Source organism: Papaver somniferum, unplaced genomic scaffold (genome assembly GCF_003573695.1).
Source record: "Papaver somniferum cultivar HN1 unplaced genomic scaffold, ASM357369v1 unplaced-scaffold_10, whole genome shotgun sequence".
NCBI lineage: Eukaryota > Viridiplantae > Streptophyta > Magnoliopsida > Ranunculales > Papaveraceae > Papaver > Papaver somniferum.
Window position 1 is genome coordinate 19,681,179 of NW_020618825.1, and position 25,261 is coordinate 19,706,439.

The 25,261-nt window shown below is 36.2% G+C and overlaps 1 pseudogene; it reads right to left on the bottom strand.

Moving 5' to 3' along the window:
- Nucleotides 1-20,857: 20,857 nt before the first annotated feature.
- On the bottom strand, nucleotides 20,858-22,603 carry LOC113325998 (annotated as a pseudogene).
- Between the last annotated feature and the right edge of the window lie 2,658 nt (nucleotides 22,604-25,261).

Below are 25,261 nucleotides of genomic sequence, written 5' to 3' on the forward strand. Positions count from 1 at the left end.
CCATTTCCTATATCCATACCCGTTCCCCTTTCTAGCCGTCAGATTGGATCATCTCAGCATCCTACGATCGTAGCATCGCCAGTACATCAAAGTCTGAAGCTCCTGTCTAACACCACAGCACCTTACTCGATCTTGAGCCGTCAGTTTCGTTGTATTTTTGCATCCAACGGTCGCTCATGATCTGTCTCCATCTCGCCGTTAGATCTGTTCCAGAAGATATTATCCCACAGCTCATCTTCGCAAGACATCAAATCTTGATGTTCCCGACACACACCCTAACACCTAGGTCTATTACACCCAAACAAACATACCCTAAGCTATAACGCCATCGACCTTCTCTTTCCTTCTTCTTCCCCTCTTCTTTCTGCAACATCCATGTCCGCCTCAACCACTACCATGTCCGCCTCTGCCACCACCACAACTCTCACCAAAGACATCATGGCTCCTACCAACTGAAACCCACTCTTACCCTACTCCTCTAGCTTTCTATAACATCAATTCCTCGATCTTTTCCTCTCACAGGAACCCTAGGTTAGGGGTTGGTGAAATAGATGAGCTAGAAAATCAATTAGGGCGTGGGAAGAACAAGAGAAGACGCAGGAAGAGGAATAGAGGCATGGGTGAAGAGTCATAATCATTTTCAGAGATTAGGTAAGATTTTTTATCAAACCCTAATTTTTCTGACATTGGGGATTTTTTGGGGAAATCGATTGTATGTCTAAATTGAAGTATGGGTCACGTAGTAGGGTTGTTATCAGTAGATTAGGTTAGCCAATTTTGATTTTAATTGTATTTTTCAGCAAACCCTAATTTTGCTGATGTGGTACTGATTTGGGGATTCTTTGATTATAGCTTGTATGTATAAATAGGGGTCTCTGGGTGTTGTAATGGGGCATGCCTGGATTAGCCAGTGCTCTCCACTATTAGGTTTTGTAATTTTCTGTTTTAATTCTAATTCTAAATTTCAATTTCAATTACTCTTTATGTTTATCATGTTCTAATTTCATGTGCTAGGGTTTAGATGAAACTCTTGATTGTATGTTAAGATAGTTAGTAATCATGTCATTGTTCTTGTAGTGCTAAAAATGAGTTAGGACTGCTAGTAGCCATTTGAACAAGCAAGCCTGTGATCAGCTGTGCTGTAGAAAGACAGTTGATGCTAGGGGTAAGTGAGTGATAATGGTTAAGAATTAAGCCCATTAGAAGGATTGTGCTCAAATGCCTTAGGATTGATAGATTAATTGGTTGTTACAAGTAAGCCTGTGATCAGCTGTGCTGTAGAAAGACAGCTGATGCTAGGGGTATGCTAGTAAAATTAGTTGATAAATCACCCATTATAGTATATCCTGAGATGAAACAAGATATGATTCGATTAGATGCTGCCTTAGCTTAGGACCAAGAAGTGGATTCAATGCCTTAGTAACTTCACACAGTTCTGCATCTTTTTCATTCACTGCACTAGTTCACTGCCTTAGGCTCACTGCCTTTGTTTAACTTCCACTGTCACTATCACTGCCACTGTCACAATCATTGATTCATTAGTTCACTGCCACTGCTTAGCTTAGAGAACTAGCTTAGCTTAGGAAAGCTTCAACTCACACCCAAGTCCCTGTGGAAATGACCCGTATTTTCCCTGTATACAATCGACACCGTGCACTTGCGGTTAACAAGTAGGCTTCTTCATTGTCTTATTTTCTTACACTCTTAAAAGCCTATCATTTATCGCTTTAGATAAAGCGGCAGAGGAAGCAGAATGGCTTCAAAGTTACCTAAAGGACATACCAATATGGCCCAAACCGGTGCCTGCAATAAACATTAACCGTGATAATACAACACCCATTTTAGAGGCACATGTGATGCGTATCGTAACCACAACAAATTAATCAAGATATTTCCCACTAATTAACTGGTAATATAGCGGTAGTAAGGATCGTTCCCACAGAGAGCTGTGTAATTGATATGTTATTTAGATAGCAAAACAAAGTAAAAGGGGGTTGGTTTATGAATTAAATAAAAAGATAATAAAAAGAAAATAAGATAAAAGGGATGATCAAGGAGTCCTTCGCCGTTACAAAATGTTGACTCAATAGTATACTTATCTATCTTCGTTAGAATCATTCATCACCAACCGTAGGAAAGCAGCTGGCGCAGTGCTATCCCCAAAGTTCCTCTTGTAACCGGATACCGAAGCGCTCGCATATCAAGTTCTATCCAACTGAACTACCAAGTAGTAGCGCACTCAAGGTGTAACCCAACGGAAGCTTTAAGTTATGTGAACTTAGGTTGATCCTAGCAGTTAGACTCTTAGCGCAAGGTCCACTTACTAGTGTTGTCTTCACACACGACTGCTCCACAGAATGCCTCTGCGAGGTCTCACGTTCTCTACTTGTGTAGGAGATGCACGACAATTACAGATCGCTACAACTCTCTACTAGCAATAGAATGATCAATAGAATTATCCAATTGTACACTTGAACAATCCAGATATCAATCATAAACCCTAATTACAGTAATGACAAACGATAATATGATTAAAACTCCGAAGAGATTTATATAACTAATAAAGCTTCATGCTAGCACATTGAATTCATCCTCAATCAACAAAAGTTTAGCTTCTCATGATTACACCGTTTCTCGGTTTTCCCCTAAAGGGGTAAACCCTAAGATATGAATGAAGAACAAAAGTGTTATGAGATGGAGATGATATATATTTTAGGTCAAGAAGTGTCTCTTATATAGATGTCTAAGTTGTAGAAATCCCGTGCGTCAAATCCCGGTCCAAGAAGTTTCCAAACTCGCCACTATTCCAAATATAACTTACTGCCAAAGTTTGGTCCGTGCAAAGAAGTAGCTTACGCTGACAAATGGGCCTCGCCCATTAACAGTGAAGTCCAGCCCAAATATATTTTTGGCTTGTCAGTTTCACGGAACTGACAGCATATTTTCTTCTTTTTTTCTTACGGACAGGACTTTCTGTCCGTGTATTCTCCTGGATGTTTAACTTAAAATTCTTCTTTTCCATAACGTCTGGGTTTTCCATACGAAACTTCTCCTGTAACTTCTTCCTTTTTCTTACACTGTAATCACGGCTAGGATTTCTAGCCGTAGCTTCTCCTGGAGTTTTCAACTCCGTTTACTGTCCGTTCATCACTAAAACCAGCAACAACTATTCTCTGCCATTCGAACGTCAACCGGAGCAGCAACACCATCTTATTCAGATGCTCGAATGTCTCCAAACTGTCCAGTCCAAACCAACTTAAGTTCAACACTCGGTCTTCTCATGTACAGACTCTTGTCTCGTACTCTTCTTTATATCCATGTCCAACACGAGATCTGCCGTTCCATCTCGAGTTATTATATCAGCTACCTTCTCCTCATCTGTTAACTCGATCTCTTCACAGAAACGAACCATCAATCAACCACAGGTGACACCACCATGAACTGAGCATCTCTGCCATACTCTTTTCCATTTCTTTTAACAGCATCATCATCTTCCGGTAATGGCAGCAGTGGCACCAACACCACTGTTGAGTTCTCTATCTCCACCATGAACTACAACACCAATTCACCATCATCTCATCTCTTTAAGCTTCATCCCATCACTGCCAAGGTCAATCGGTACTGCCAACCATTCATGTCTTCACCATCAACCACAGCACAAAACCCTTGTCACTGCCAGCATTAAGAAAGAGCAGTCTCGAGCTCATTTCAATCATGGCAAAACCATCAAACCAACTCTATGATCTTCTCTGGATCGAGTCTCAACCTTCCCAGCATTAATCTTCCATCGTTGTTGCCGTTAGCTATCAACTCCATTCTCGGCCTCGTATCAATCACCATCAACATCTCAGTTCACCTTCTTCCATCACCGAGAATCACCACAGGCTCCTATATCATTCGCTGGCAATGGCAGCATCCAAAATACACTTCCAAAGTACCTTCCATCATTCCAACAGCCGCAGCAGTCACCGGCCGATATCCTTCCCTGTTAAAGTCGATGGAGAAGATGATGGTGCCCTGATCTGACGGAGAGGTGCCTTTAACAAATTCCTTTCAACTGTCAGTCTTGGGAGACTGACAGTTCAGTTTTCTGCTTCTCTCCGATTGTACTGTCAGTTCTGAGGAACCGACAGGCTTAGCTTCTCGTTTCGCCCATAACTTCTTCATATGACGTCGGATTGACTCCATTTTTTCGCCGTTGGCTTCGTATTCGCATCTTCTTCAAGATGATGGGAAGAAATCCTGACTTTGAGCGAGTTCCACTTGGTCTTTGGACTTCACTTTTATAGCTCTTTTCACTTCTTTTCGGATGATTCACCTAGCAAAACATAAATAAAAGAAAACAAGAGTAATATACAATAATTCGCAAGAATATATAGCAATTACTAGCATGGATTTGACACTAAATATATGCAAAATATGCACTTAACAACATGGTAAGATGTATAATGGTAAGTCTTTACACATACGTCGAAGACATGAAACCATTCAACAATTGCTCTCTCAAGGAATTATATCAGTGGAGTATATAAGGTCCAAGGATAATCTAGCGGATCCGTTTACAAAAGGGTTACCTAGAGATGTAGTAATTGCATCATCGAGGGGAATGGTATTATTTCCTAATATCGAGTAGTATTTATATTGGACACCTTACCTAGCGATTGGAGATCCCATGGTTATCTAAGTTCAAAAGGGAAAACCAAGTTATAGACTTATACTCACCGGAAACACTGTGAGATATTACTATTTTTTCCCATTTCTATGATGAAAACAGTGTTGCCTGTCAACTGAGAGGTTGAGAATTTCTCTCAATGATTCCTATGGCTTAGTCTGATTAAGAAAGTATGGGATACTTTTTAAATAGGAGATCACCTATATGAGTGAGAAGTGGTGCCGCTTATATGATAACTATAAGGCTAAGTTAATCTAGAGCGCTCATGAAAAACCAACATCGTTCAGGGCCGAAATGAACAACCGAGAACCGAGTTTGTAAGGAAATAAGGTATGTGGCATTTACTGCATCGGTTTACATTATAGAATTGAGCAGTTCAAGACATCGCGTTCACTGAGCAACTAATGAACCCGGTAGATGTTCTCTATGGAAGATTCAAAGCCAAAAGTTATTTCTTCTTATGAAGTGATGTCAGCGCACAACTGTCTAGTGTCTGCATTATATTCTAGGATTAAAGTTGTCTTTTGTATGTCTATCATATCATTTCATTCATGTGTGGGATTTCAGGAAATATGTACTTAAGTTGGCCACTTAATTGTATTTCCAAGGATGAATGAGAATTGGGTTAGTTAGAAACATACGGAAAAATCAGTTAGACAAATTGACTAGTATGGGATGAATAGATGTGTCCCGAACAAAGGTCGCAAAGATGATCATAGAAAATACAAAACCATTTTGTACACACAGAACTTTTGAACTTCATTAACTTTCATTAATTTTTCAACTTCAAGTCTATAAGAGAGATTGTGCTACAACTTTCGCGTTCGATGATTCGGTTATATCGAAGTACTACGAAATACATCGAGGTATTGTTGAATTTTGGAGGCATATACCATTAACCTGTAACAGCATTATATACAAGGCATCAAATTTATTAAGAAAAGAGATTACTCGCCTCAATACACCCATTTGATCGGTTTGTTACCGACTCCATTAACAAGGTGCACTTTTTCCATCTCTTTGTCTAATTTTTGTTTTGGTCTTTGGGAACAATTCGATTGTGATTTTCGTTTTAGTTGTGCAAACTGTGTTCGTATCATTCTTCTTGCGAATTATACCTTGATATGAATCCACATCAAAACACTATTTCTTTATGAATTGGTACCTGGATACTTGATCACCAAGTGTTTGTGTTACTGCCTATAAGAAATCTTGTGGCAGTTGATATAATTTTCGGGTTCATTGATTTGTGTAGTAGTAGTATTAAGATCATTAACCGAGATTAGTACAGTATACTAGATATACAACAGTTAATTACTTTATTTGACTTTTCCAGTTTCCTCCTTCGGAATTATACAACTCATATCCGCCATGTTAAAAACCAGATTTGGAGTTGTCATTTCTCTCTTTTCCTCTCAATCTTTGTATTGTCTTTACATCTGAATCTCAATCTTACGAAAAATTTAGCCGTCTCTCTTTCATAATAAGGTTAGTACTCATTCAGAATCACCCCAATTTTCTCAATGTTAAACATCTTATTCTTCCTCTTAATGATTTCAAATTGTTTTCCCCAAAAACACTAATATGCAATTCTCATCAAAATCACTCAATTTTTTTGTCTTGATGTTCTTCGTTATTTGTAAATTATCTAAAAAATCATTTTTTTGTATTCATTATTTGTACAAAATGGTTTTGTATAATGCAAGTGTGTCATTTGCCAAGATGATCAGAAAACTCGACATGTTCTAAACTAAATGATTTTATATATGTGCAATAACACATTTGAGCATGATTAACAACTTAACATGTCGACTATAGAATGTCCATATGGAAATTGAGTACAAAATTACAATTTCATGCCGAATTAGCTCTTTGGTGTGCAAGTATATTAATTTTTGAGTCTTTTTTATCAAATTTTATTTAATATGAGACCCATTGTCGATGCACGAAACCTCATGTAATGAAAAAGCGGGGGTCTAAGACCACCACCCAATATTTCAGTTAGCAATCTGTATGGACTAACTCCGAAATACTTTCTAGAGAATCAACTACACAATCATACTCAATCTAAGTAAAAGCATCTCAAGGATTTAATATCTCTCTCTTGTTTTGATTTACTCGAGCTAATAGAAATCAGCGAGTCTTTAATCAAACACAAGGAATAACTTGGATGGTACCGAATACCAATATCCAAGGATCAATCAATGACAATCAACAACCAAAGGTTGGATTACTCTAATTGATTATCTAACGCTCAACCTGTATTATTTCAATTATAAAGATAAAACAATATAATGCGGAAATTGAAATAACACAGACACCAGAAATTTTGTTAACGAGGAAACCGAAAATGCTGAAAAACCTCGGGACCTAATCCAGATTGAACACACACTGTATTAAGCCCCTACAGACACTAGCCTACTCCAAGCTATCTTCAGACTGGACTGTAATTGAACCCCAATCAGTCTCCCACTGATCCAAGGTACAGTTGTACTCCCTACACCTCTGATCCCAGCAAGATACTGCGCACTTAAGTTGATCTCACCCATAACTAAGAGTTTCTACGACCCAAAATCACAGGCTTTGGCAATAAACAAATCTGTCTCCCACAGACAAGTCTATCAAAGGATCAATCTGTCTCCCACAGATAAACCCTAATGATTTTGTTCCTTTTTTTATAATAATCAAGGTGAACAAGAACCAATTGATAATCCGGCCTTATATTCCCGAAGAACAGCCTAGAGTTATCAATCACCTCACAACAATCTTAATCGTATGGTAGCAAACAAGATTTTGCGGAATCACAAACAAGACAAAGATGTTTGTGATTAATTTTTATATCTTTCCTATCGGAGATATCAATCTCAAGCCAATCAATCTGATTGTACTCGTACGATAGAAGATGCAAGATCAGATCACACAACTACGATAAAAATAGTATCGGTCTGGCTTCACAATCCCAATGAAGTTGTTAACCTAGTTTTAGAAGAAGAAAACCAAAGGTTAAAGGAGAATCGACTCTAGTATGCAAACTAGTATCACACGTGAGGTGTAGGGATTAGTTTTGCAAAATACTAGATGTCTCCTTTATATATTCTTTCAAATCAGGGTTTGCAATTAGGTTGCCTTGGTAACAAAGCAATCAATATCCACCGTTAGATGAAAACATGATTTAGATTCAAGCTAATATTTCTCAACCGTTAGATCGAAAACTTATCTTGTTACACACTTGACAATGCACGCTTCTAGGTTTGTTAACCGTACCCAAACGTATGCACTTGTTGGTTCAACAATAATTAACCCAAATGTTAGCCATATGAGCATTTCATATCAACCATGTTCTTCTTCACCATAACTTATTCAAATGACTTCAAAATAAACTAGTTAGAGAGTTGTTCAATTGCAAGAAAATCTCATGTACTACACAAGACACAATTGAAGCAAAGATGATTTGATTCACTTGAATCAGTTCATGAACTTTTATAGCCACGGTTTGCAAACTTCATTCCTTAGTCTTTTTAAGTTTAAGTTCAGAAATCATCTTCAGATATATAACCTTCTCAAGTTCGCAGACTAGGTTCGCGGACTTAAGTTACCGGGCAGAGTTTACAAACTCCAACAATTTTCGGGTTTGAGAACTTCGCCGGTTCGCAGACTGGGTTTCCGGACTGAGTTCGCGGACTTATCTTCACGCAAGTAGTTTGTAAACTCCATCAGAAATTATCGGGTTTGAGAACTTCGGCAGTTCGCGGACTGAGTTCGCGGACTTGGCTCATGTCATTCTTCCGGTTCTCTTGATCAACAATGTTCTCAAACTTTGGTTCAAGGAATAGGACTTATACGTAAATGTGTTTCCACAACAATGCTTATGTCCACCATTGGTTATGTAATCTAAACTCTCATTTCAATCATTGAAACATTCTTAGAGGACGTTATATAGTTGGTACACCATTTCTCGTCAAAGCAATTTTCAAGATGATTGAAACATATCATGACTTTTGTCACTAGGTAAAGATAAACTTGATCGAAGTGAAAACCTTACCAACACATATTTCGAGATATAGATAGGCGAGGTATACTCAGATCGAAATACCAAATGTGTATAATCCAAGTCTATATATATAGCACACGACTTCTTGTCTCAAAGAGTATGAGATAGAGTAGATAGACTTTTGAGTGACAAATAAGTTCAAGTCTCCACATACCTTTTTGTCGAGAAGTTCCACCGGTTCCTTGAGTAGTTCTTCTACTTGTATGATGAATCGCCATGAAGTCCTTGAGCTCAACTACACTTTCTATCCTAGTCCGAGACTTAGCTATAATAGACTAGAAATCAAGACTTATTGTTTTGATCACTAACATTGACAAACATGCTTCAGATAGCAACGCATGCGAGTTCGACCGAGCAATGCTCTAACATGTAACATAACATTTCGGTACCACATAGTAGTGTATCATAACTCTGAGGTAACGTAGCACGCCATTACCAAGTATCATAAATCATAAGCGGCGAAACATGTGGATCTTATTCATCTCACCACTTCTCCCATGGTAGGTAGAAAAAACCTTATAATTCCTGAGAAGAATTAACTTCATTGTGTGCTTGATTTATGTTTGCTAACGTATTCTCTGTTCTGTTTCAGAAGACGCAACCATACCATAAAAACACATCTAAGTAACCTTGAGATTTGTTGATTTAGAGTTAGGAGGAGAAGAAGAGTAGATAATACCAAGGGACGGAGACGAGTGGGGAAAGAATAATCTTAGTGGTGGAAGACACATGGCTAGTCGTGAGTCAGAGCCATAGTCGTGGTTGGGCCAAGTTATATTCTCAGGCGTCTAAAATTCCAAAACTCCAAGAAATTAATGTACTGTTAGAAAATTAGTAGTATTTAATTTTAAAAATAAGACCAATTCCTATTGAATGAACAAATCATAGATTTGTTCATTTTGATCCCATTATGGACTCAACAAAGATGAAAAATAGATGTACAAACCAACATATTTGTTGGTTTGTTCATTGAGTTGGACTATGTAGCGCGTGCCTGATATAAGAGCGGGCGAGCTTGGCAAAGACGCTGGCATTTGAGGCAAAACTGTTGAAGCTTGTCGTTCCAGCGCCCGCTATTACTTCAAACGCCAGCGTTTTTGCTAAACGGGCCGCGTTTTTTATAAAAGTGCCAACGGCTGAATCTGGATGGATGAAAACTCTTGTTATCTAACGGCTATAATTTTTGATTTCTATAAATACTCCTCATTCCAACTCTAAATTCACACATTCCACACATTATTCACTCTCAAATCATCTTCAAAAATGCCTCCTAGAGTTCGTGGTGTTATATTCACTCAACAAGAGGATTTAGCTATTTGTAGATTCTTTGTTTATCACACACAAGATGTTGTTCATGTGAATGTAGCCGAATCAACGTTGTGTTTCAAGGATAAAGTTAATAGAATGTTCACCGATGAAATGGGAACATTTATGGGCGTGATTTATGGCATATTGTCGTATCGTTTTATCTAATTAGTCGCCATGTATCGGAGTTCATCGCTTTACTAATAGAGAATCACAAAAATAAGTTCAACGGTGAAGCCGAACATGAAGTGGAACCCATAACTCTAGTGATGTGGGAAGTATCTCACGACGGTCGTCCTTTCGAATTCCATGCTTGTTTCAACATTCCTAGGGTGCTCAAAATATAAAATCCCTACATCTCCCTAGGAATTCCACCACCGCCGAATTAATACCTATGTAATAGTTTTAATATAACGTATTTCTTTTATTCTCATGTATGATGTGGTTGTTCAATGCAGTATGTTTTTATTTATGAGATTGATGGTGCAATGTTTAATCGAGGAAAAATTTAAATTACTTATGATATTGATGGTGCAAATGTGAAGACACCCACATGTTTGGTTTTAGATAATCGTAATAACACAAAATAAACAGCAAACTAAATAACATAATACCATAGTGAATCAATTTTTCATTCAACTTCAATCATCCAACTCCACCAAAAAACACTTCGGACATTCCCAGAAATGCCCTCCATATGTGTCTTATTCAGAAGAAGTCCGCAAATGCATAAAAGTCTTGCAACCTGGCTTTGAGCATCCACTGATTTTCTGTGGACAATGTTTGTGTTCATGATCTCCATATCCACAATGCTTGCAGCGTAATAACTCCTTCTTCAATTTGGCTTTAAGTTTGAAGTTTTTGCAGAGTGTTTCAATATTTTCTTCTTCTTCTTTTTTAATCTTCATAGCATCATCTAGCATATGTGGTTCCTCTAGACAGTTGGGATCTTGACATTGCAAATACCTGAGCTTTTCCGTCTATGATTCAATCACCATTCTGATGCGTGAACAACCTTCCCACGGACACTTTGAATACATCCAAGGGAATTGCATAAGACTGTGGTTATTCATGAAACATAATGGACAAACCTCTTTTGCTTCGACACATAATATTTGCTTCGCCTTGCCTTTAGAAAACATGTGGATGTTGTTGGCTTAAGAAAGAAATTTGTTGGTTTGATGAGAATGAATAAAACCTAATATTGTATTTATAACAAAAAAATAGCCGTTGGTAATTCAAACGGGCGGTTGTAGTAAAGCCGCTAAATTTCCAACGGATCGATTTTCTTTATATCCCTATAAATTTCATTCTTCTCATCTCCAAATTCACTTCTTCTTCTTCTTCTTCTTCTTCTTAATATCTCTCACTCTGCAGAAATGTCTGTTAAAAATCGTGGTCCCAAGTTTACTGAAGAGGAGGATATAACTATATGCAAAGCATATTTTTTTCATAGGGTAGTCGTTGGTATGGTATTTCAATACGGTTCTTTTTGGGAGAACGTTTTTTCAATGTTTGTCTCACTAACGGGAAACCTAGGAAACCGAGATGTTCATCGATTGCGTGATCGTTTTCAATATATTAGGCTTGCAGTCAAATCATTTCTTGCTCTGGTAATGGAAATTGATCGAGAAAAGTTCATTGGTGTAACTGAAGAAGAAGTGATCCAAACATCTCTTGATAACTGGGGGGAAGCTCACGGTAAATCTTTTCGCTAGGAAGCCTGTTTTAGAATTCTAAAAGATGGTCTATCTCAAGCACATCTGTACTGCACTCGAGTGCCTCTACCAGTCTTTATAATTGAATAAGATGTTACTCTTCTTCGATCTTGGTTACGTCATATGATGAGACCAACGAACGGTAACCATTTCTGGGAAAGAGTAATGGGACATTTTGTAGCATCGCGGAACGAAACCATAAGAAACAATAAGAGCCTAGAACTAAGAACTGCATTCATCACTAAGGAAGTCAAACATTATATAGAAGTTTTGTGGATGGTTCACCGTAGCAACTCTGGAATATCCAACGAAGAACTGGTGTATATTACATTTGTCCTCAGTGATCAACTATCATAAGTATCTGAACTTGTTGTTTATGTGTTTTACAGAAAACCATCGCTCAGACCAAGTTTACTGAAGAAAGCAGAAGAAAGTTTAAGCATTTTGAATGCTATGAATTCTACAAAGAGAATGTCGCTGGATTTGATGTAGCTTGATGTTTTTGTTGTGTTTTATTAAAATGTATTTTGATGTTATTTGAAAGTTTAAATTATAATAAATTTCGCTTAATCTGAAGTGAAAATCTGTTTTAAAATATAAATATTTTCATTCATTGATATTACTGCCAATTCTTTTACAAGATATAAACTTAGACAATAATAAAAATTACAAACAACTTCAATAAAAATCAAATACAAGTTTTGGCCTCATGTTTATCTTCATCTTTCAACGAGCTCTGCGACAATTTCGCCTTTGTTTTTGAATTTTTTGTTGTTAACTTTCAAAACTGGAGCTCTTCTTTGCCTTTTAGAGGAACATTTTCTTGGAGCAACTTTGAAAACTTGCACTTCCCTCTTATAATTTTCAATCTTTTTAAAACTCCCACATATCTTAGAAACAGTAGCTTCAAGTTTAACATTGCAAAAAAGTGTGATCGCCTTTTCAGCCATTTCACCAACAATAAACTAAAAAATTGAAATAGATTTTAGAAGAAAAAATTCAAGAGAAGTTAATTTTGGTGTGAGTGAATTGTTTGAAGATGGTGGTAATTTATAGAGGGAAAAGTGAATTTTGAATTTAAAAAAAAAAACTACTCGTTGGCGTTTTTGCTACAAGCGCCAGTGATCTATGTACGAGCGCCGCGTTTATGCTTGAAACTCCAGCGCTTGTGCTTCAAACGCCGGCTTTTAACCTTAGCATGCTGGCGTGTTTCTTTAGCCCGGGAGCTTGATGATCAACCGCTCATTGTTGTTCCATAATGGAGAAACCTGTTTGACCATCCAGCTAGCTCAACAAAAAAATGGATTTGGCCATTGCCATAGGAATTTCCCTAATATTCGTGTTATTAATGTCAGCCAGTGTTGACTAATGTGATGAAATGTATTGATGCACGAGTGTGCACAAAGCTAATTTATCTAGCATTTAGAAATGAAGTGAGTTTTGTTAATGCGAACATTTTCTGTTTATAAAGTCTAGTTTTTCTACATATTAGTACTAGGGACGGCACGGGCGTTGGTCACAACACCATTTGGTGATTGTCCGAATTAAGGCTGTGTGTATATGTCATGATACTACCGGTAACAAAAAAAAAATTCCTCTTAAATTATTAATAGTAATAGCATTTGGTTTGCTAATAAAAGATGTAAAACAATAAACCAATTTCAATCCACAGTTGCATGTGGATGGAGATAGAGAGAGAGAGAGTTGGATTTAAATAAAAAACATAGACGCTCTGATTAATTCTGCCATATTGTAGTAGCTTGTTTCCCCTAAATGGCTAAGTGCACATTTTGGTTTCTCGTTACCAACTTGCAAGGGCTATGCAAGTTCATAATTAATTAACCGTTATAGGTTGACCACTTATTAGGATACTTTTAATGAAACCACAAAATGATCTATCTTTTTTTTTTCCTTCACATCATTGAATTAGCCCCTTGAGCCGGTGATGTTATAGACATCAGAATCAAAGAATGAAGCTCAATTAGATTGACCCTTATTTGCTCCCCAAGAAGTCATTCAATTCATAGAATCATATGTAGGAACATAAATTGCTTAAGCAATAACACCGACCCACTAATCAACTGATAGTGTAGAGTTGCAAGTATCAAACACTGATAATGGGTGGAAAATTTTAGAACATACAATGATTTTTATTCATCAATATTGTCTATATTGGATTTTGGCTAGAAATAGTAGTTAACATGTTACTCTTCGTTCTCAAAATCGTCGGAAATGACTTTCATGGACTTCCTAGATCAAACCGTTTAGACGGGATTCTTCTTCCAAACCTTCACTGCATTCTGTCTTCACCTTGGCCAGCATTGTGGAGTAGCTATTCCAGACATGTGCAGTATCATTCAATTGCTACAACATTTGAAGAATTTTCAAATTGAATATCTGACTTAACCTGAAAAACCAAACTTTAATTATAAAAATATATCACAAACTTATACAGAGCAAAGGTGTAAGATAAAATATCAAACAAAGATTACGATAAGATTGCGAAAACTTATTATTATTACTGAATTTTTAGACTTGGAGTCTTAAAAAGGAGACTTTATGATGAAACCACAGACTCAGTTGGCTCACCTATTGAGTAAATCATTAAGAAAGTCAAATCTTCATCCATTAGATGATCAGGTACAACTTGATATAGAACTCACACTCGCGAATTTTCAGTCCACCATGGTGATTTTTGGTTCAAAAGTGCACCTTTCCCTGTTATCAAAAGAAGATGGACATGCGGAAATAAAAAGAGAGGCTATAAAACTTACTCATATCAACATCCATCTTTGCTCAACTAATTCCACCGTGAGAAGGTGAACCTGATGTTTCCCCAACTCGCAATTCACCTGCAATAGGTTTCTAGAGAAAGTGAAAAAACATACCACCTTTAACAGAAATTGATTTCCATGACTGATGATGGAAACCATATACTGGTGATAAGATAGAGAAAATAAAAGGCATATCTAATAGGAAAAAATAAGATATATAGAATCAAAACAAACAAAAAATTAAAGAGTTGGCTTGAGTTTACTTATACCTGACTGCACAAAAGCAAAGCTTGTTTACTTGAAGTTGAAGGAAAAATTTAAAAATTAGAACATGAAATTCAGTAGGGAAAAAAAATAGAAGAAAAAAAAGCTCAACGTCAATGTTGAAAACCAAATTATTATACATTTGAACAGGATTGTCTTTATCGCTTACTAAAAGATTGTAAATTCATGATGGGATCACGCTTGGAGGATTATTTCGCACTCTTATTCTTCAATCTACTGAGTAATACTGTATAACGTAAGCATTATGGAAATACTTTGAAAGGAGTAAAAAAATTCTTACAAAAGAATGAATTATCAACAAGTAGAACTTAAAACTAAGAAAAAGATGCCAAAAATTATATTCATGAACCAAAACAGTCGCAAACAACATCCAAATGAGTCATGTACTGCTAATATGCTATTTACAGATTCAGGGTCTATATCGTTATTTAACCAATTTCTTACTTGAATGTACGTAAGAGTTGTGACCAAAGAATGTTGCTAATGACATGTGTGTAACCTATGAAACAATAATTTCCTAGATGTTACCATAAAAACAGTACAATCCTAGCAATTGTACCATCAATACTTGGTGAATGGAATATAGTCTCGCCGGCCTTTACAAATTCGCTTCACTACCACCTTGTACTCTAAGATACACAAAGAACTTGGAAAAGATTAAAATTGTTTACAAAAATCATGTAGAATTATTACTGCTAAAGAATGAAGCAAAAAGATAGCACGTTAAAACTTGGAAATTATGATATTCTAAAGTAAAACATTAAACGGAAAATGGGTCATTTGTCCAAGTTTTTTTAAAACATGGTTCAAATGGACGAGTGAAAATTAGTATGGGTGAAATGGCCAAAAAAAATTTAGTAATGATGAAACTCGATTCATCCCGGCTTAAACTTAAAAAATAGCAAGGATGAAACTTGATGCATCCTGATATAAATTAAAAATAAGAAAAAATATTTGAAAATTGGTAGGATGAAACTGGTTACATCCTGACTATTTTTATATTTTTGTCCATTTGAACGGTATCTTTTTAATTTTTGGCCATTTAAACAATATCAAAATGTACAAGTCTTTTTCACCCAGAAATTATTAATTTTGGTCTTTTTAACCAATTTTGTGAAGATTAAAATGGTTTGAATTAATGACAAACTTATGCAATGAAAGATTCGAAACTCACCACCATTTGTGAATCAATAAGATTCAGGTTGGAAAATATAAAGTCATATGATGCAGAAAGTTAAGTAAACAGATCTTATCCTTTTGGGTTCATGACAATAACATATCCAAATATTGCTTTTTCTACAATTTGGAATAATACGTGTACTACCTCCTAAGAAAAATTGTTAAACAGGGATGACAGAAACACTTAAATAGATAAAAATCCAACAATAGAACAATTTTATTTCAGTTGACCAGGACGAATTAAGTTCAAGAACAACATTCTTTGATCTTATGCATAAAAACAACATTCTTTGATTTTCCAATTTTCCTGCAAGTTACATCTTAACCATGGCAATCAGCATACTAAGAATTCCATTTCCAAAATGATTTTTTTCGTAGTCTAAAGAAAAACCAGTGAAAATCCCATTCGAGATGAAAACCGCTTGGCAATAATGAACACACATAAAATAAACTACTCAAACTCAAATTAAGAGAGCCATAGATCATCATAAAACAATGCGATTCACCACAAACAAAATGAAAGAAAAAAAATCATAACTCAAAAAATCTCATTCAGGAATTCCATCAAATAAAATGAAAGAAAATACATAAAAAAAAATTGTTAATGTGGCATGACTGTGAAAAACCTGACTGAGATATATGAGAACAGACTCATAACTTTGGGTCCTTCACGTAACATAAACGAAGAAATAAAAGGGTCTCTGGAAGAATGGATAAGTGAGTGTAACCTAAACAGGGGAATGGAGAAAGCCTTTTCATCATTTTCAGTTATCAAAACATTAACTGCAGCTAAGTAAATGGCTAAAGAAAAGGGGAAAATTTATTTCAGACATGCATTTAGGGATGGCCATTTACCCATCCAAACTCATCCCGTGGGTACCTGTCCCTATTGGATAGGATTTTACCCGTACAAACGGGTTTGGGGTTGGGTATGGGTAATACCCGAAATTAGTGGGGCAGGGATGGGGCAGGGATGGGATTCTAGGTCCCGGCCCCATACCCACCCTGTACGTTTCCATTGTAGGATTTTATATTTTTATTAATTATTTATATTATATTTAAACTAAGATATTATATTATACTATATTATAAAAGAAAAGGTAAAAGTATAAGATATCATTAATTATTTATATTATATTTAAACTAAGAAATTATATTATATTATATTATAAAAGAAAAGAAAAGGTAAAAGTATAAGATATCATTAATTATTTATATTAACCAATTACTTAGAAGAAGATCTTTTACCTAGGATTGGTAATTTTGACATACTAGCATGGTGGAAGACAAATGGGATTAAATATCCAGTCTTGTAGTGTATGGCTAGAGATATTTTAGCGATTTCAGTTTCAACGGTAGCTTCCGAATCAGCTTTTAGTACTGGAGGTAGATTTGTGAGTGTCCAACGTAATAGACTTCATCCAAAAACGTTGGAAGCTTTGATGTGCCCTCAAGACTGGCTATGGGATATGCTGAATGGTAATGAAATTCTCTTTTTATTGAAATGTTTTTATTTTACATTTAATACATCATTATGGTTATATGATACACTTTCTTATTTTGGCTAGGTGGATCAAAATTCGATGGTGAAACATTTTGGGAAGAAACTGAAGCAGACGATGAGGTGATCAACATGGAGGAAGATACTTGATAAGAAATAATTAAGAACTAAAATGAGTGATGCTCGTTTATAGACCAATTTGTTTTTCTTTGCTTGTTTTACGATGAATTTATGAGTTTGAAATTTTAAATTATTATTATTATTATTATTATTGGTTGAACTTAGGTATTGATTATTAAATTAACTCATCATATTTGAGCTTAATGTTATGGGTAACCCGTAAAAAACCCGCCCCGTACGGGTATTTCCCATACCCGCCCCGTCCCAGATCAAGCGGGTAATGGGGAGGGTATGGGTTTTTTTTTTGAACGGGGCAGTGACTGGGATACAAGATCCCCGCCCCATACCCGCCCCATGACCATCCTTACATGCGTTACCGGTTTGCATTTAAGGTTTGACGTGTGGTGCTAGAGTGTAAAATTAAAAATAGGTCGATCTTTGGTGTTCTTTTAAAATTAAAAATAGGTCGATCAATCGACGTGTGGTGCCAGAGTGCTAGAGTTTAAGGACTCATTGCAGGTTTTATGTGTCCCAGCAATGGATAGCCGTCGATGTAGGAAAACACCATTCTAAATTGTAACAGTCCTTTTAAGTGCCTAAATCTTGTAACCCAAAACACATTAGTTGATCGATCTGGACCGTCCTTTATATGTCCCAATTATAGATATCCGTCAATGTAGGAAAACACCATTGTCCCTTATAATATAGATGTGTTTGTTTTATTGTAGAAGAATTGTGTGGACCTAATGAGTCCACATGTCCTCTTATTTTTATGATCTTATATTGACCAAGTAAAGAGAGAGAAATTTTTATTGAGAGAGATTAATGAAATAGAGAGAAAGAGAGGAACTATTTTCCCCTTCTCCATTTCAATCAAAATCATCTTAATCTTCAAATCATCTCAACCAAAAATCCAGCAATTGGTATCAGAGCATAGATCAAGTCAATTTGATCTTGCTGAATGAAAAAAATCAATCAATACCCATTAAATAAAAAAAAATCCAACAATTATTGAATTGGAAATTTTTGAAGAAGAATCAAAAGAACCGGTTTGGATAAAATCTATGGAAGAAGAAGTTTTTGTCTTTGATGGGAGAGATACGTGGGAGAAAGTAGTAAGACCAAGTGACAAAGAAGTTATTGGTGTGAAATGGATGTACAAGGTGAAGTACAATGCGGATGGATCGGTTCAAAGGAACAAAACAAGGTTGGTGGAAAAGGGCACTCTCGACAACCTGGTATCGACTACAATGAGACTTTTGCACCGGTTGCTCGTCTTGGCACCATTAGAGCCGTGATTGCTATAGCTTCTCAAAGGGGTTGGTTACTATATCAACTTGATGTGAAATCGGAATATTTGAATGGAGAACTCCGTGAAGAGGTCTATGAACAACCACAAGATTTTTTGATTGAAGGAGAAGAAGACAAGGTATACAAATTGAAGAAAGCTTTGTACGGCCTCAAGCAAGCACCGACAGCTTGGTACAGTGAGATAGATGTATACGTCAAAAGGTAAAACTTCAACAAAAGTAAGAGTGAGCCTACAATATATGTGAAAACACAAGGTACATCTATTCTCATCGTTGCATTATATGTTGATGACCTTATTTTTACGGTTAATGATGCTCATATGATTGATAAATTCAAGAGAGAAATGATGATTAAATATGAGATGAGTGAAATGTGTTCTTTACGAGTTCATTAAAGTGAAGATGGAGTGTTCATTTCTCAAAGCAAGTATACCGAAAATGTGTTGAAGAAATTTGGTATGCTTGGTTGTAGCCCCACATCAACGCCACTTGTAGTGAATGAGAAACTCAAGAAAGATGATGGAGGAAGAAAAGTTGATGAGACTTACTATAGAGGTCTTATTGGAAACTTGTTGTATTTTAAACATACAAGACCCTACATCATGTTTGCTTCAAGTATGCATTCTAGGTTCATGAGTTCATCTAGTCATATACATCTTGGCAGGGAAAAGAGGTTGTTGAGGTACATACAAGGAGCAATCAATTTTGGAATCATGTATTCAAGAAATTTGGATGTCAAATTAGTTGAATATTGTGATAGCGACTTGTGAGGATGTACCGATGACATGAAGAGTACATCGAGGTATGCTTTTTATATTGGATCGGGTATATTTTATTAGGCATAGAAGAAGCAACCAACCGTATCTCTATCTACGGCGGAAGCGGAGTACATTTCGACATAAATACCTACATCTCATGCTGTATGGCTAAGAAGAATCATGGAAGACATCCAAGAGCAACAAGATGGGTGCACCGAAATTTTTTGTGACAATAAATCCGCAATTGCTATGTCCAAAATTTTGGTTGAGCATTGTAGAGAAAAGCATATCAAACTCAAGTATCACTTCATTCGAGAAGTGGTGGAAGATGGTGAGATAGAACTCAAGTATTGCAAGACGGGGGATCAATTGGCGGGAATACTCACCAAGCCACTCCCAAAGGCAAATTTCAAAACTTTAGAGAATTACTTGGAGTTGTGGATCATCACATTAAGAGGGAGAATGTTGAGTTATAGGATGAAATGTATCTGTGCCAAGTGTTGTGCACAAAGCTAATTTATCTAGCATTTAGAAATGAAGTCAGTTTTGTTCATGTGAACTAAAGTCTAGTTTCTCTAGATACATATTAGTATGTGTCTTTTTTATTATAGAAGAATTTCAAGGACCTAACGAGTCCACATATCCTCTTATCTTTATGGTCTTATATTGACCAAGTAAAGAGAAGGAAATTATTATTGAGAGATTATTGAAATAGAGGAGAAAGAGAAGAACTATTTTCCCCTTCTCCATTTCAATCAAAATCATCTTAATCTCCAAATCATCTCAACCAAAAATCCAACAGTCAAAGATGCCTGAGTCGAGGTTCCTGAGTCGAGGTTAATTAATTGGTTCGGCTGAGCCAGGAAGAAACGAAATATCTACACACGGTTTATTTAGAGTTCGATAGAGTTAAGGTTAGGGATTTGCTGGGTAGAAATAAAGTTAGAAGGCCGAGGCATAATCTTTACCGTCCAAATTTCAGGAGGATCTAGGCCGCTCACCACCTTTCCTTGGAACATTGATTTTTTTTTCTTTTATTGTATTGTACTCCACCAATATACTAAACTGAAATTTTTTTCTAATGTAAAACATGCTAATCTTATTACGCGAGAATCTTATATAACCTGTTACTCGATTACAAGTAGAATTTTTTCAAACAAAGCCCCAAGGGGAATTTATTAATTAATAAAAGAAAGGAAAACAGAAATGAAGAGGCTAGCTAGGCCTGACTTCAAAAATTACAAACAGAAAACAAACAAGAAAGGCATACGAACATTTTGACCCATCTTCATTGTTGGAACACTATTTAGTTAAACGATAACTTGGGATAGCCATCAAATGATTAGCTCTAGGAACAGTTAAACCCCACTTTTCATTCATTTCCAACTTATGGGGTGACATTCCACTAGGGAGTTCCCAGTTGAAGCAATGCACTAGTTGTGCCAACATCAACCGAACCAAGGTTAGACCCATTTGCACTCCAGGGCAACCTCTACGACCTGATCCAAATGGCAAAAGCCTAGTCTTTTCCTCTCATATCTGCATCCACCTCAATGAACCTCTCTGGGTAAAATTCCTCAGCATTATCTGACCACACTTTTTTGTCCCTTCCGATTGCCCAAACGTTCACGAATACCCTAGTCTGTTTAGGTATGTCATAACCGCTAATGTTGATATAATCCATGGATTCACGAGGTATCAAGAGCGGACCTGTAGGATGAAGTCTCATACTCTCTTTTAGTACCATCTCTAATTATTGCAACTTCACTAGGTCAGTCTCTTCGACTTGTCTTTCCAACCCGACCACTGATTCTAATTCTTGTTGAACTAATCTCATGATACGAGGGTTCTTTATGAGTTCTGAGATAGCCCACTCGACCGTCGTTGCTGATGTGTCCATCATTGCTGCGATCATGTCTAACAAGATTGCTTTGACATTTTCACGATCTAATTTCATTTCATTATCCATGGTCGTCTCTTCTGCATTCATTAAGGATAACAACATGTCGACGAAGTCCCTTTGATAATAATCTTGTTGTGTTATTCCATGGTCATTCATATGTTGGTCGATGATGTATTCCAGGAATTCATCTACAAGTTTGCCGGTTAATTTCATATCCCTGACCAATCCCTGAACAAATTTTCCATAATGAAAAGAAGAAAAATAACATGAGATAAATAACGTTTAACCTAAGTCGGTGAAGTATGTGACTCTCATATTTGAAGTCTGCAGAAGACATCGTACAAGAACTTACCTATACATACCTGAAGGTCAAGTGATCCGATATATGGAATGTAATCAGCTACGTTGAAGGCTCCTATTAACCTAAAAGCTTCTTGGATGAGAGATTTTGAGTTATATTGATCGTTCTTAAGTGATCCAAATATTGTTTTATGTGTGATATCTTCTGCTAAGGATTCCACTATAAGGCTTAAATTAACAAGCCCTTGACTATCAGCTGCAGATTTAATGGATTCAACAGCATTTTTCACTTCACTTTCACGTGTAGACCTGAACGATTCAATCTTCGAATTAGTAAGTAAATGGAGAGTACATAGTTTACGGATGTTTCGCCATGACGAACCATATTGCTTGAAAACTAGACCCTTTTGCTCATAACCGAAGTACTTTCCACACTGAAGTATTGGTCTACTAGCAAAAACAATGTCGTGGGTTTTGAAGATTAGTTCGGCTAACTCCGGTGATGAGACAACAATGGCTGGAACAAGACCTAATTTCATGTACATTATAGGTCCATATTTGAGGGATAATTTTTGAAGATTTTGATGTGAGAGATAACCTAATCTATGGAGATTGCCAAGAATTGGTAAACCATATGGACCAGGTGGTAATTGGTAACTGCCTTTGAGAAGTGATGAATTTAATAAGAGATATGAAAACAAGAATATAATTGCTATCAAGAATAGAAAATCAGACATGGTGATCCCAAAAGAATACATAGAACACAAATCTACTGTTGAAGATATCAGAATGAAGATCATATATGGCGGACCCAAGAAATTAATACAACTACCTTTTATGAGTCTACAACGTTGTCTAATGAATTGGGTGTCTACTGCCATTCGCCAATATATTAAACTACTGATATATTACAAAAAAATAAAAGAAATGGACGTACGTTATATCAAGATTAATGCAATTCCCCACCATAAACATTCACTTTATAAAACTAGTCATATAAATTCAAGGTGACCGAACTTGTGGTACAAAAACTTCATTCAAATGTTGGGATCCATTAAACAATATCTTAAACAAAATTGATACAAAAACCCCAAAATTTTAAAAATTAATACAAAAACTCCAAATTTTAAAATTGGTTTCATCAAATTCTTTGGGGTTTTTATGGATGAATAATGACACCTTTGGGGTTATAACTCGCGGACCGTTAGTTTTATGTTCGCGGGTGTACTTGACATGTATTTAACCCGAATCAGTGCAGTTGGAAATGAAATATTAGTATTTATTTATTTATTGCTAGGCTAAAACCGGACCCAGATCCCTACACAAATCAGACATGATGATCCCAAAATAATACATAGAATAAAAATCTATTGATGAAGATATCAGAATCAAGATCATATATGGTGGACGCATGAAATCAATACAACTACTTTTTATGATTGTACAACGTTGCCTAATGAATTGGGTGTCTACTGCCATTCACCAATATATTAAACTACTGATATATTCCAAAAAAAAAAAAAATGGACGTACGTTATATCAAGATTAATGCAATTCCCCACCATAAACATTCACTTTAGTTTTATGTTTGGCCGCCGTACTTGGCATCTATTTAACCCGAATTGGTGCAGTTGCAAAGAAAACTAGCTTTGTGCCTGTGCTACGCAACGGACATTGTGAATTTTCTTTTGTGTACAATGCATGTCTGAGCACAGTATCAGAAATAGGAACTTAATGCTCATCTTATAAATTTTAGTGAGGAAAATCAGTCCTCCATATCATCCTAAGAACTTGGTTCATGCGGATTTTAGTGTAATTTTTATCCTGTAATGGTAAATATTAAAAATAGTCAAAGAGTAGGCTAGGTTCCAACAACACATAGAACTTGGATGCTTAAATATCAACAAAGAAACAGAGAAACAGTTAATGTTTCATCATTGCATTCCATCTCATCCTAAGAACTTGGTTCATGTTGATTTTAGTGAATGGTTTATCATCCCGCGACGGTAATTGTCTCATATAGTCAAAGAGTAGGGCTTAGATCCAACGACCCATAATTTTGGATGCTTCAATATCGACAAAGAAACAGAGAAAAGAAGTTTGCTCGTGCCTGAATAACTCTATGCGCTGGTGTGCGAGTAATGTGTTCCATTCTCAGTTTTGTCAAGGGAGGAACAAAGTTTTATGTTTCATCATCAGGTCATAATCCCCATCCTCTACGTTAGTAATACAACATGGAGCTCCAAGTCACTCTTACTTTGTTCATGAGAAACTTGACTTTATCCTTTCCCGACACATTCTCCCCGCTTACCTATGCCACTCAATTTTTCCCCAGAAACTGAAAAGAATATACATTATTAATATTTTTAGAAACCATTAACTAACAAGAATAATCTGTAGAACCAGCGGCAAGATACTCATGGCAATGGCAGCACCTCAGGAAATTACGACTTCAACTACAGCGGAAACATGGGGACTACTGATAGCAGCAAGAATCGCAGTACAACAACAGTGGCCAAAGGTTTGGTTTGAAATGGATTCTATGGCTGTAATACAACTCCAACAACAACAGCCAAACAACCACCCTTGGTATCTAAAAGGAATGTTATCAGAAATAAAAACACTCATGCAACAAATTCCACTAATGAAGATTCAACACGCATGCAGAAAAGCAAATCAAGCATCCGACGAACTGGTGAACCAAGCAGTCAAATTTCAAGCGCAGAACCCAAGCAATCCAACATCAAAAATTTGACAAAATGCATGCCCACCTTTTCTTTTAAACATTATCAATGCAGACTCCAGGGGAACAAAATTCCCCAGAATTGTAACACTTTCTTGAGTTAATGAATCGGGTAACCTATTCAAAAAAAAAAAAAACTAACAAAATCTTGGCTTCAATATTGTAAGTGCAGATATATAAGCATAAACCATGTTGCAAAGTGCCAAATATACATAATCTTGATTAGGTAGTAGTACACTAAGTAGCCTACATTTTTCAAGTTATTGATAAACCCCAAATAAAAGAACAAAACAATGTACTGTATCACTTTCTCATCATACTGTTAAATCCCAATGGACTCTTCATCCATATGACTGCTCCCATTTCCTGAAACCAATGCAATGGGTTATAAACAAAGATGGGTACTTGATTATGATGTGAAACTTATATTGGTTTATCCATTCGAAAAGTATTAGGAAATAATATATGAGAGTCTATATTTAGGAGATATGCACATTAAGTTGTGAGAGTTATATTAGGAAAGTGTTCTATGTTTAGAGTTTGATCTTAGTTAGGAAAGTATCTTGAGTGGTCGTCAAGTTTGTGAACAATATAAATAGGCTGTTGAGCCATGAAAGTTGAAACACCAAGATTATTATCAAT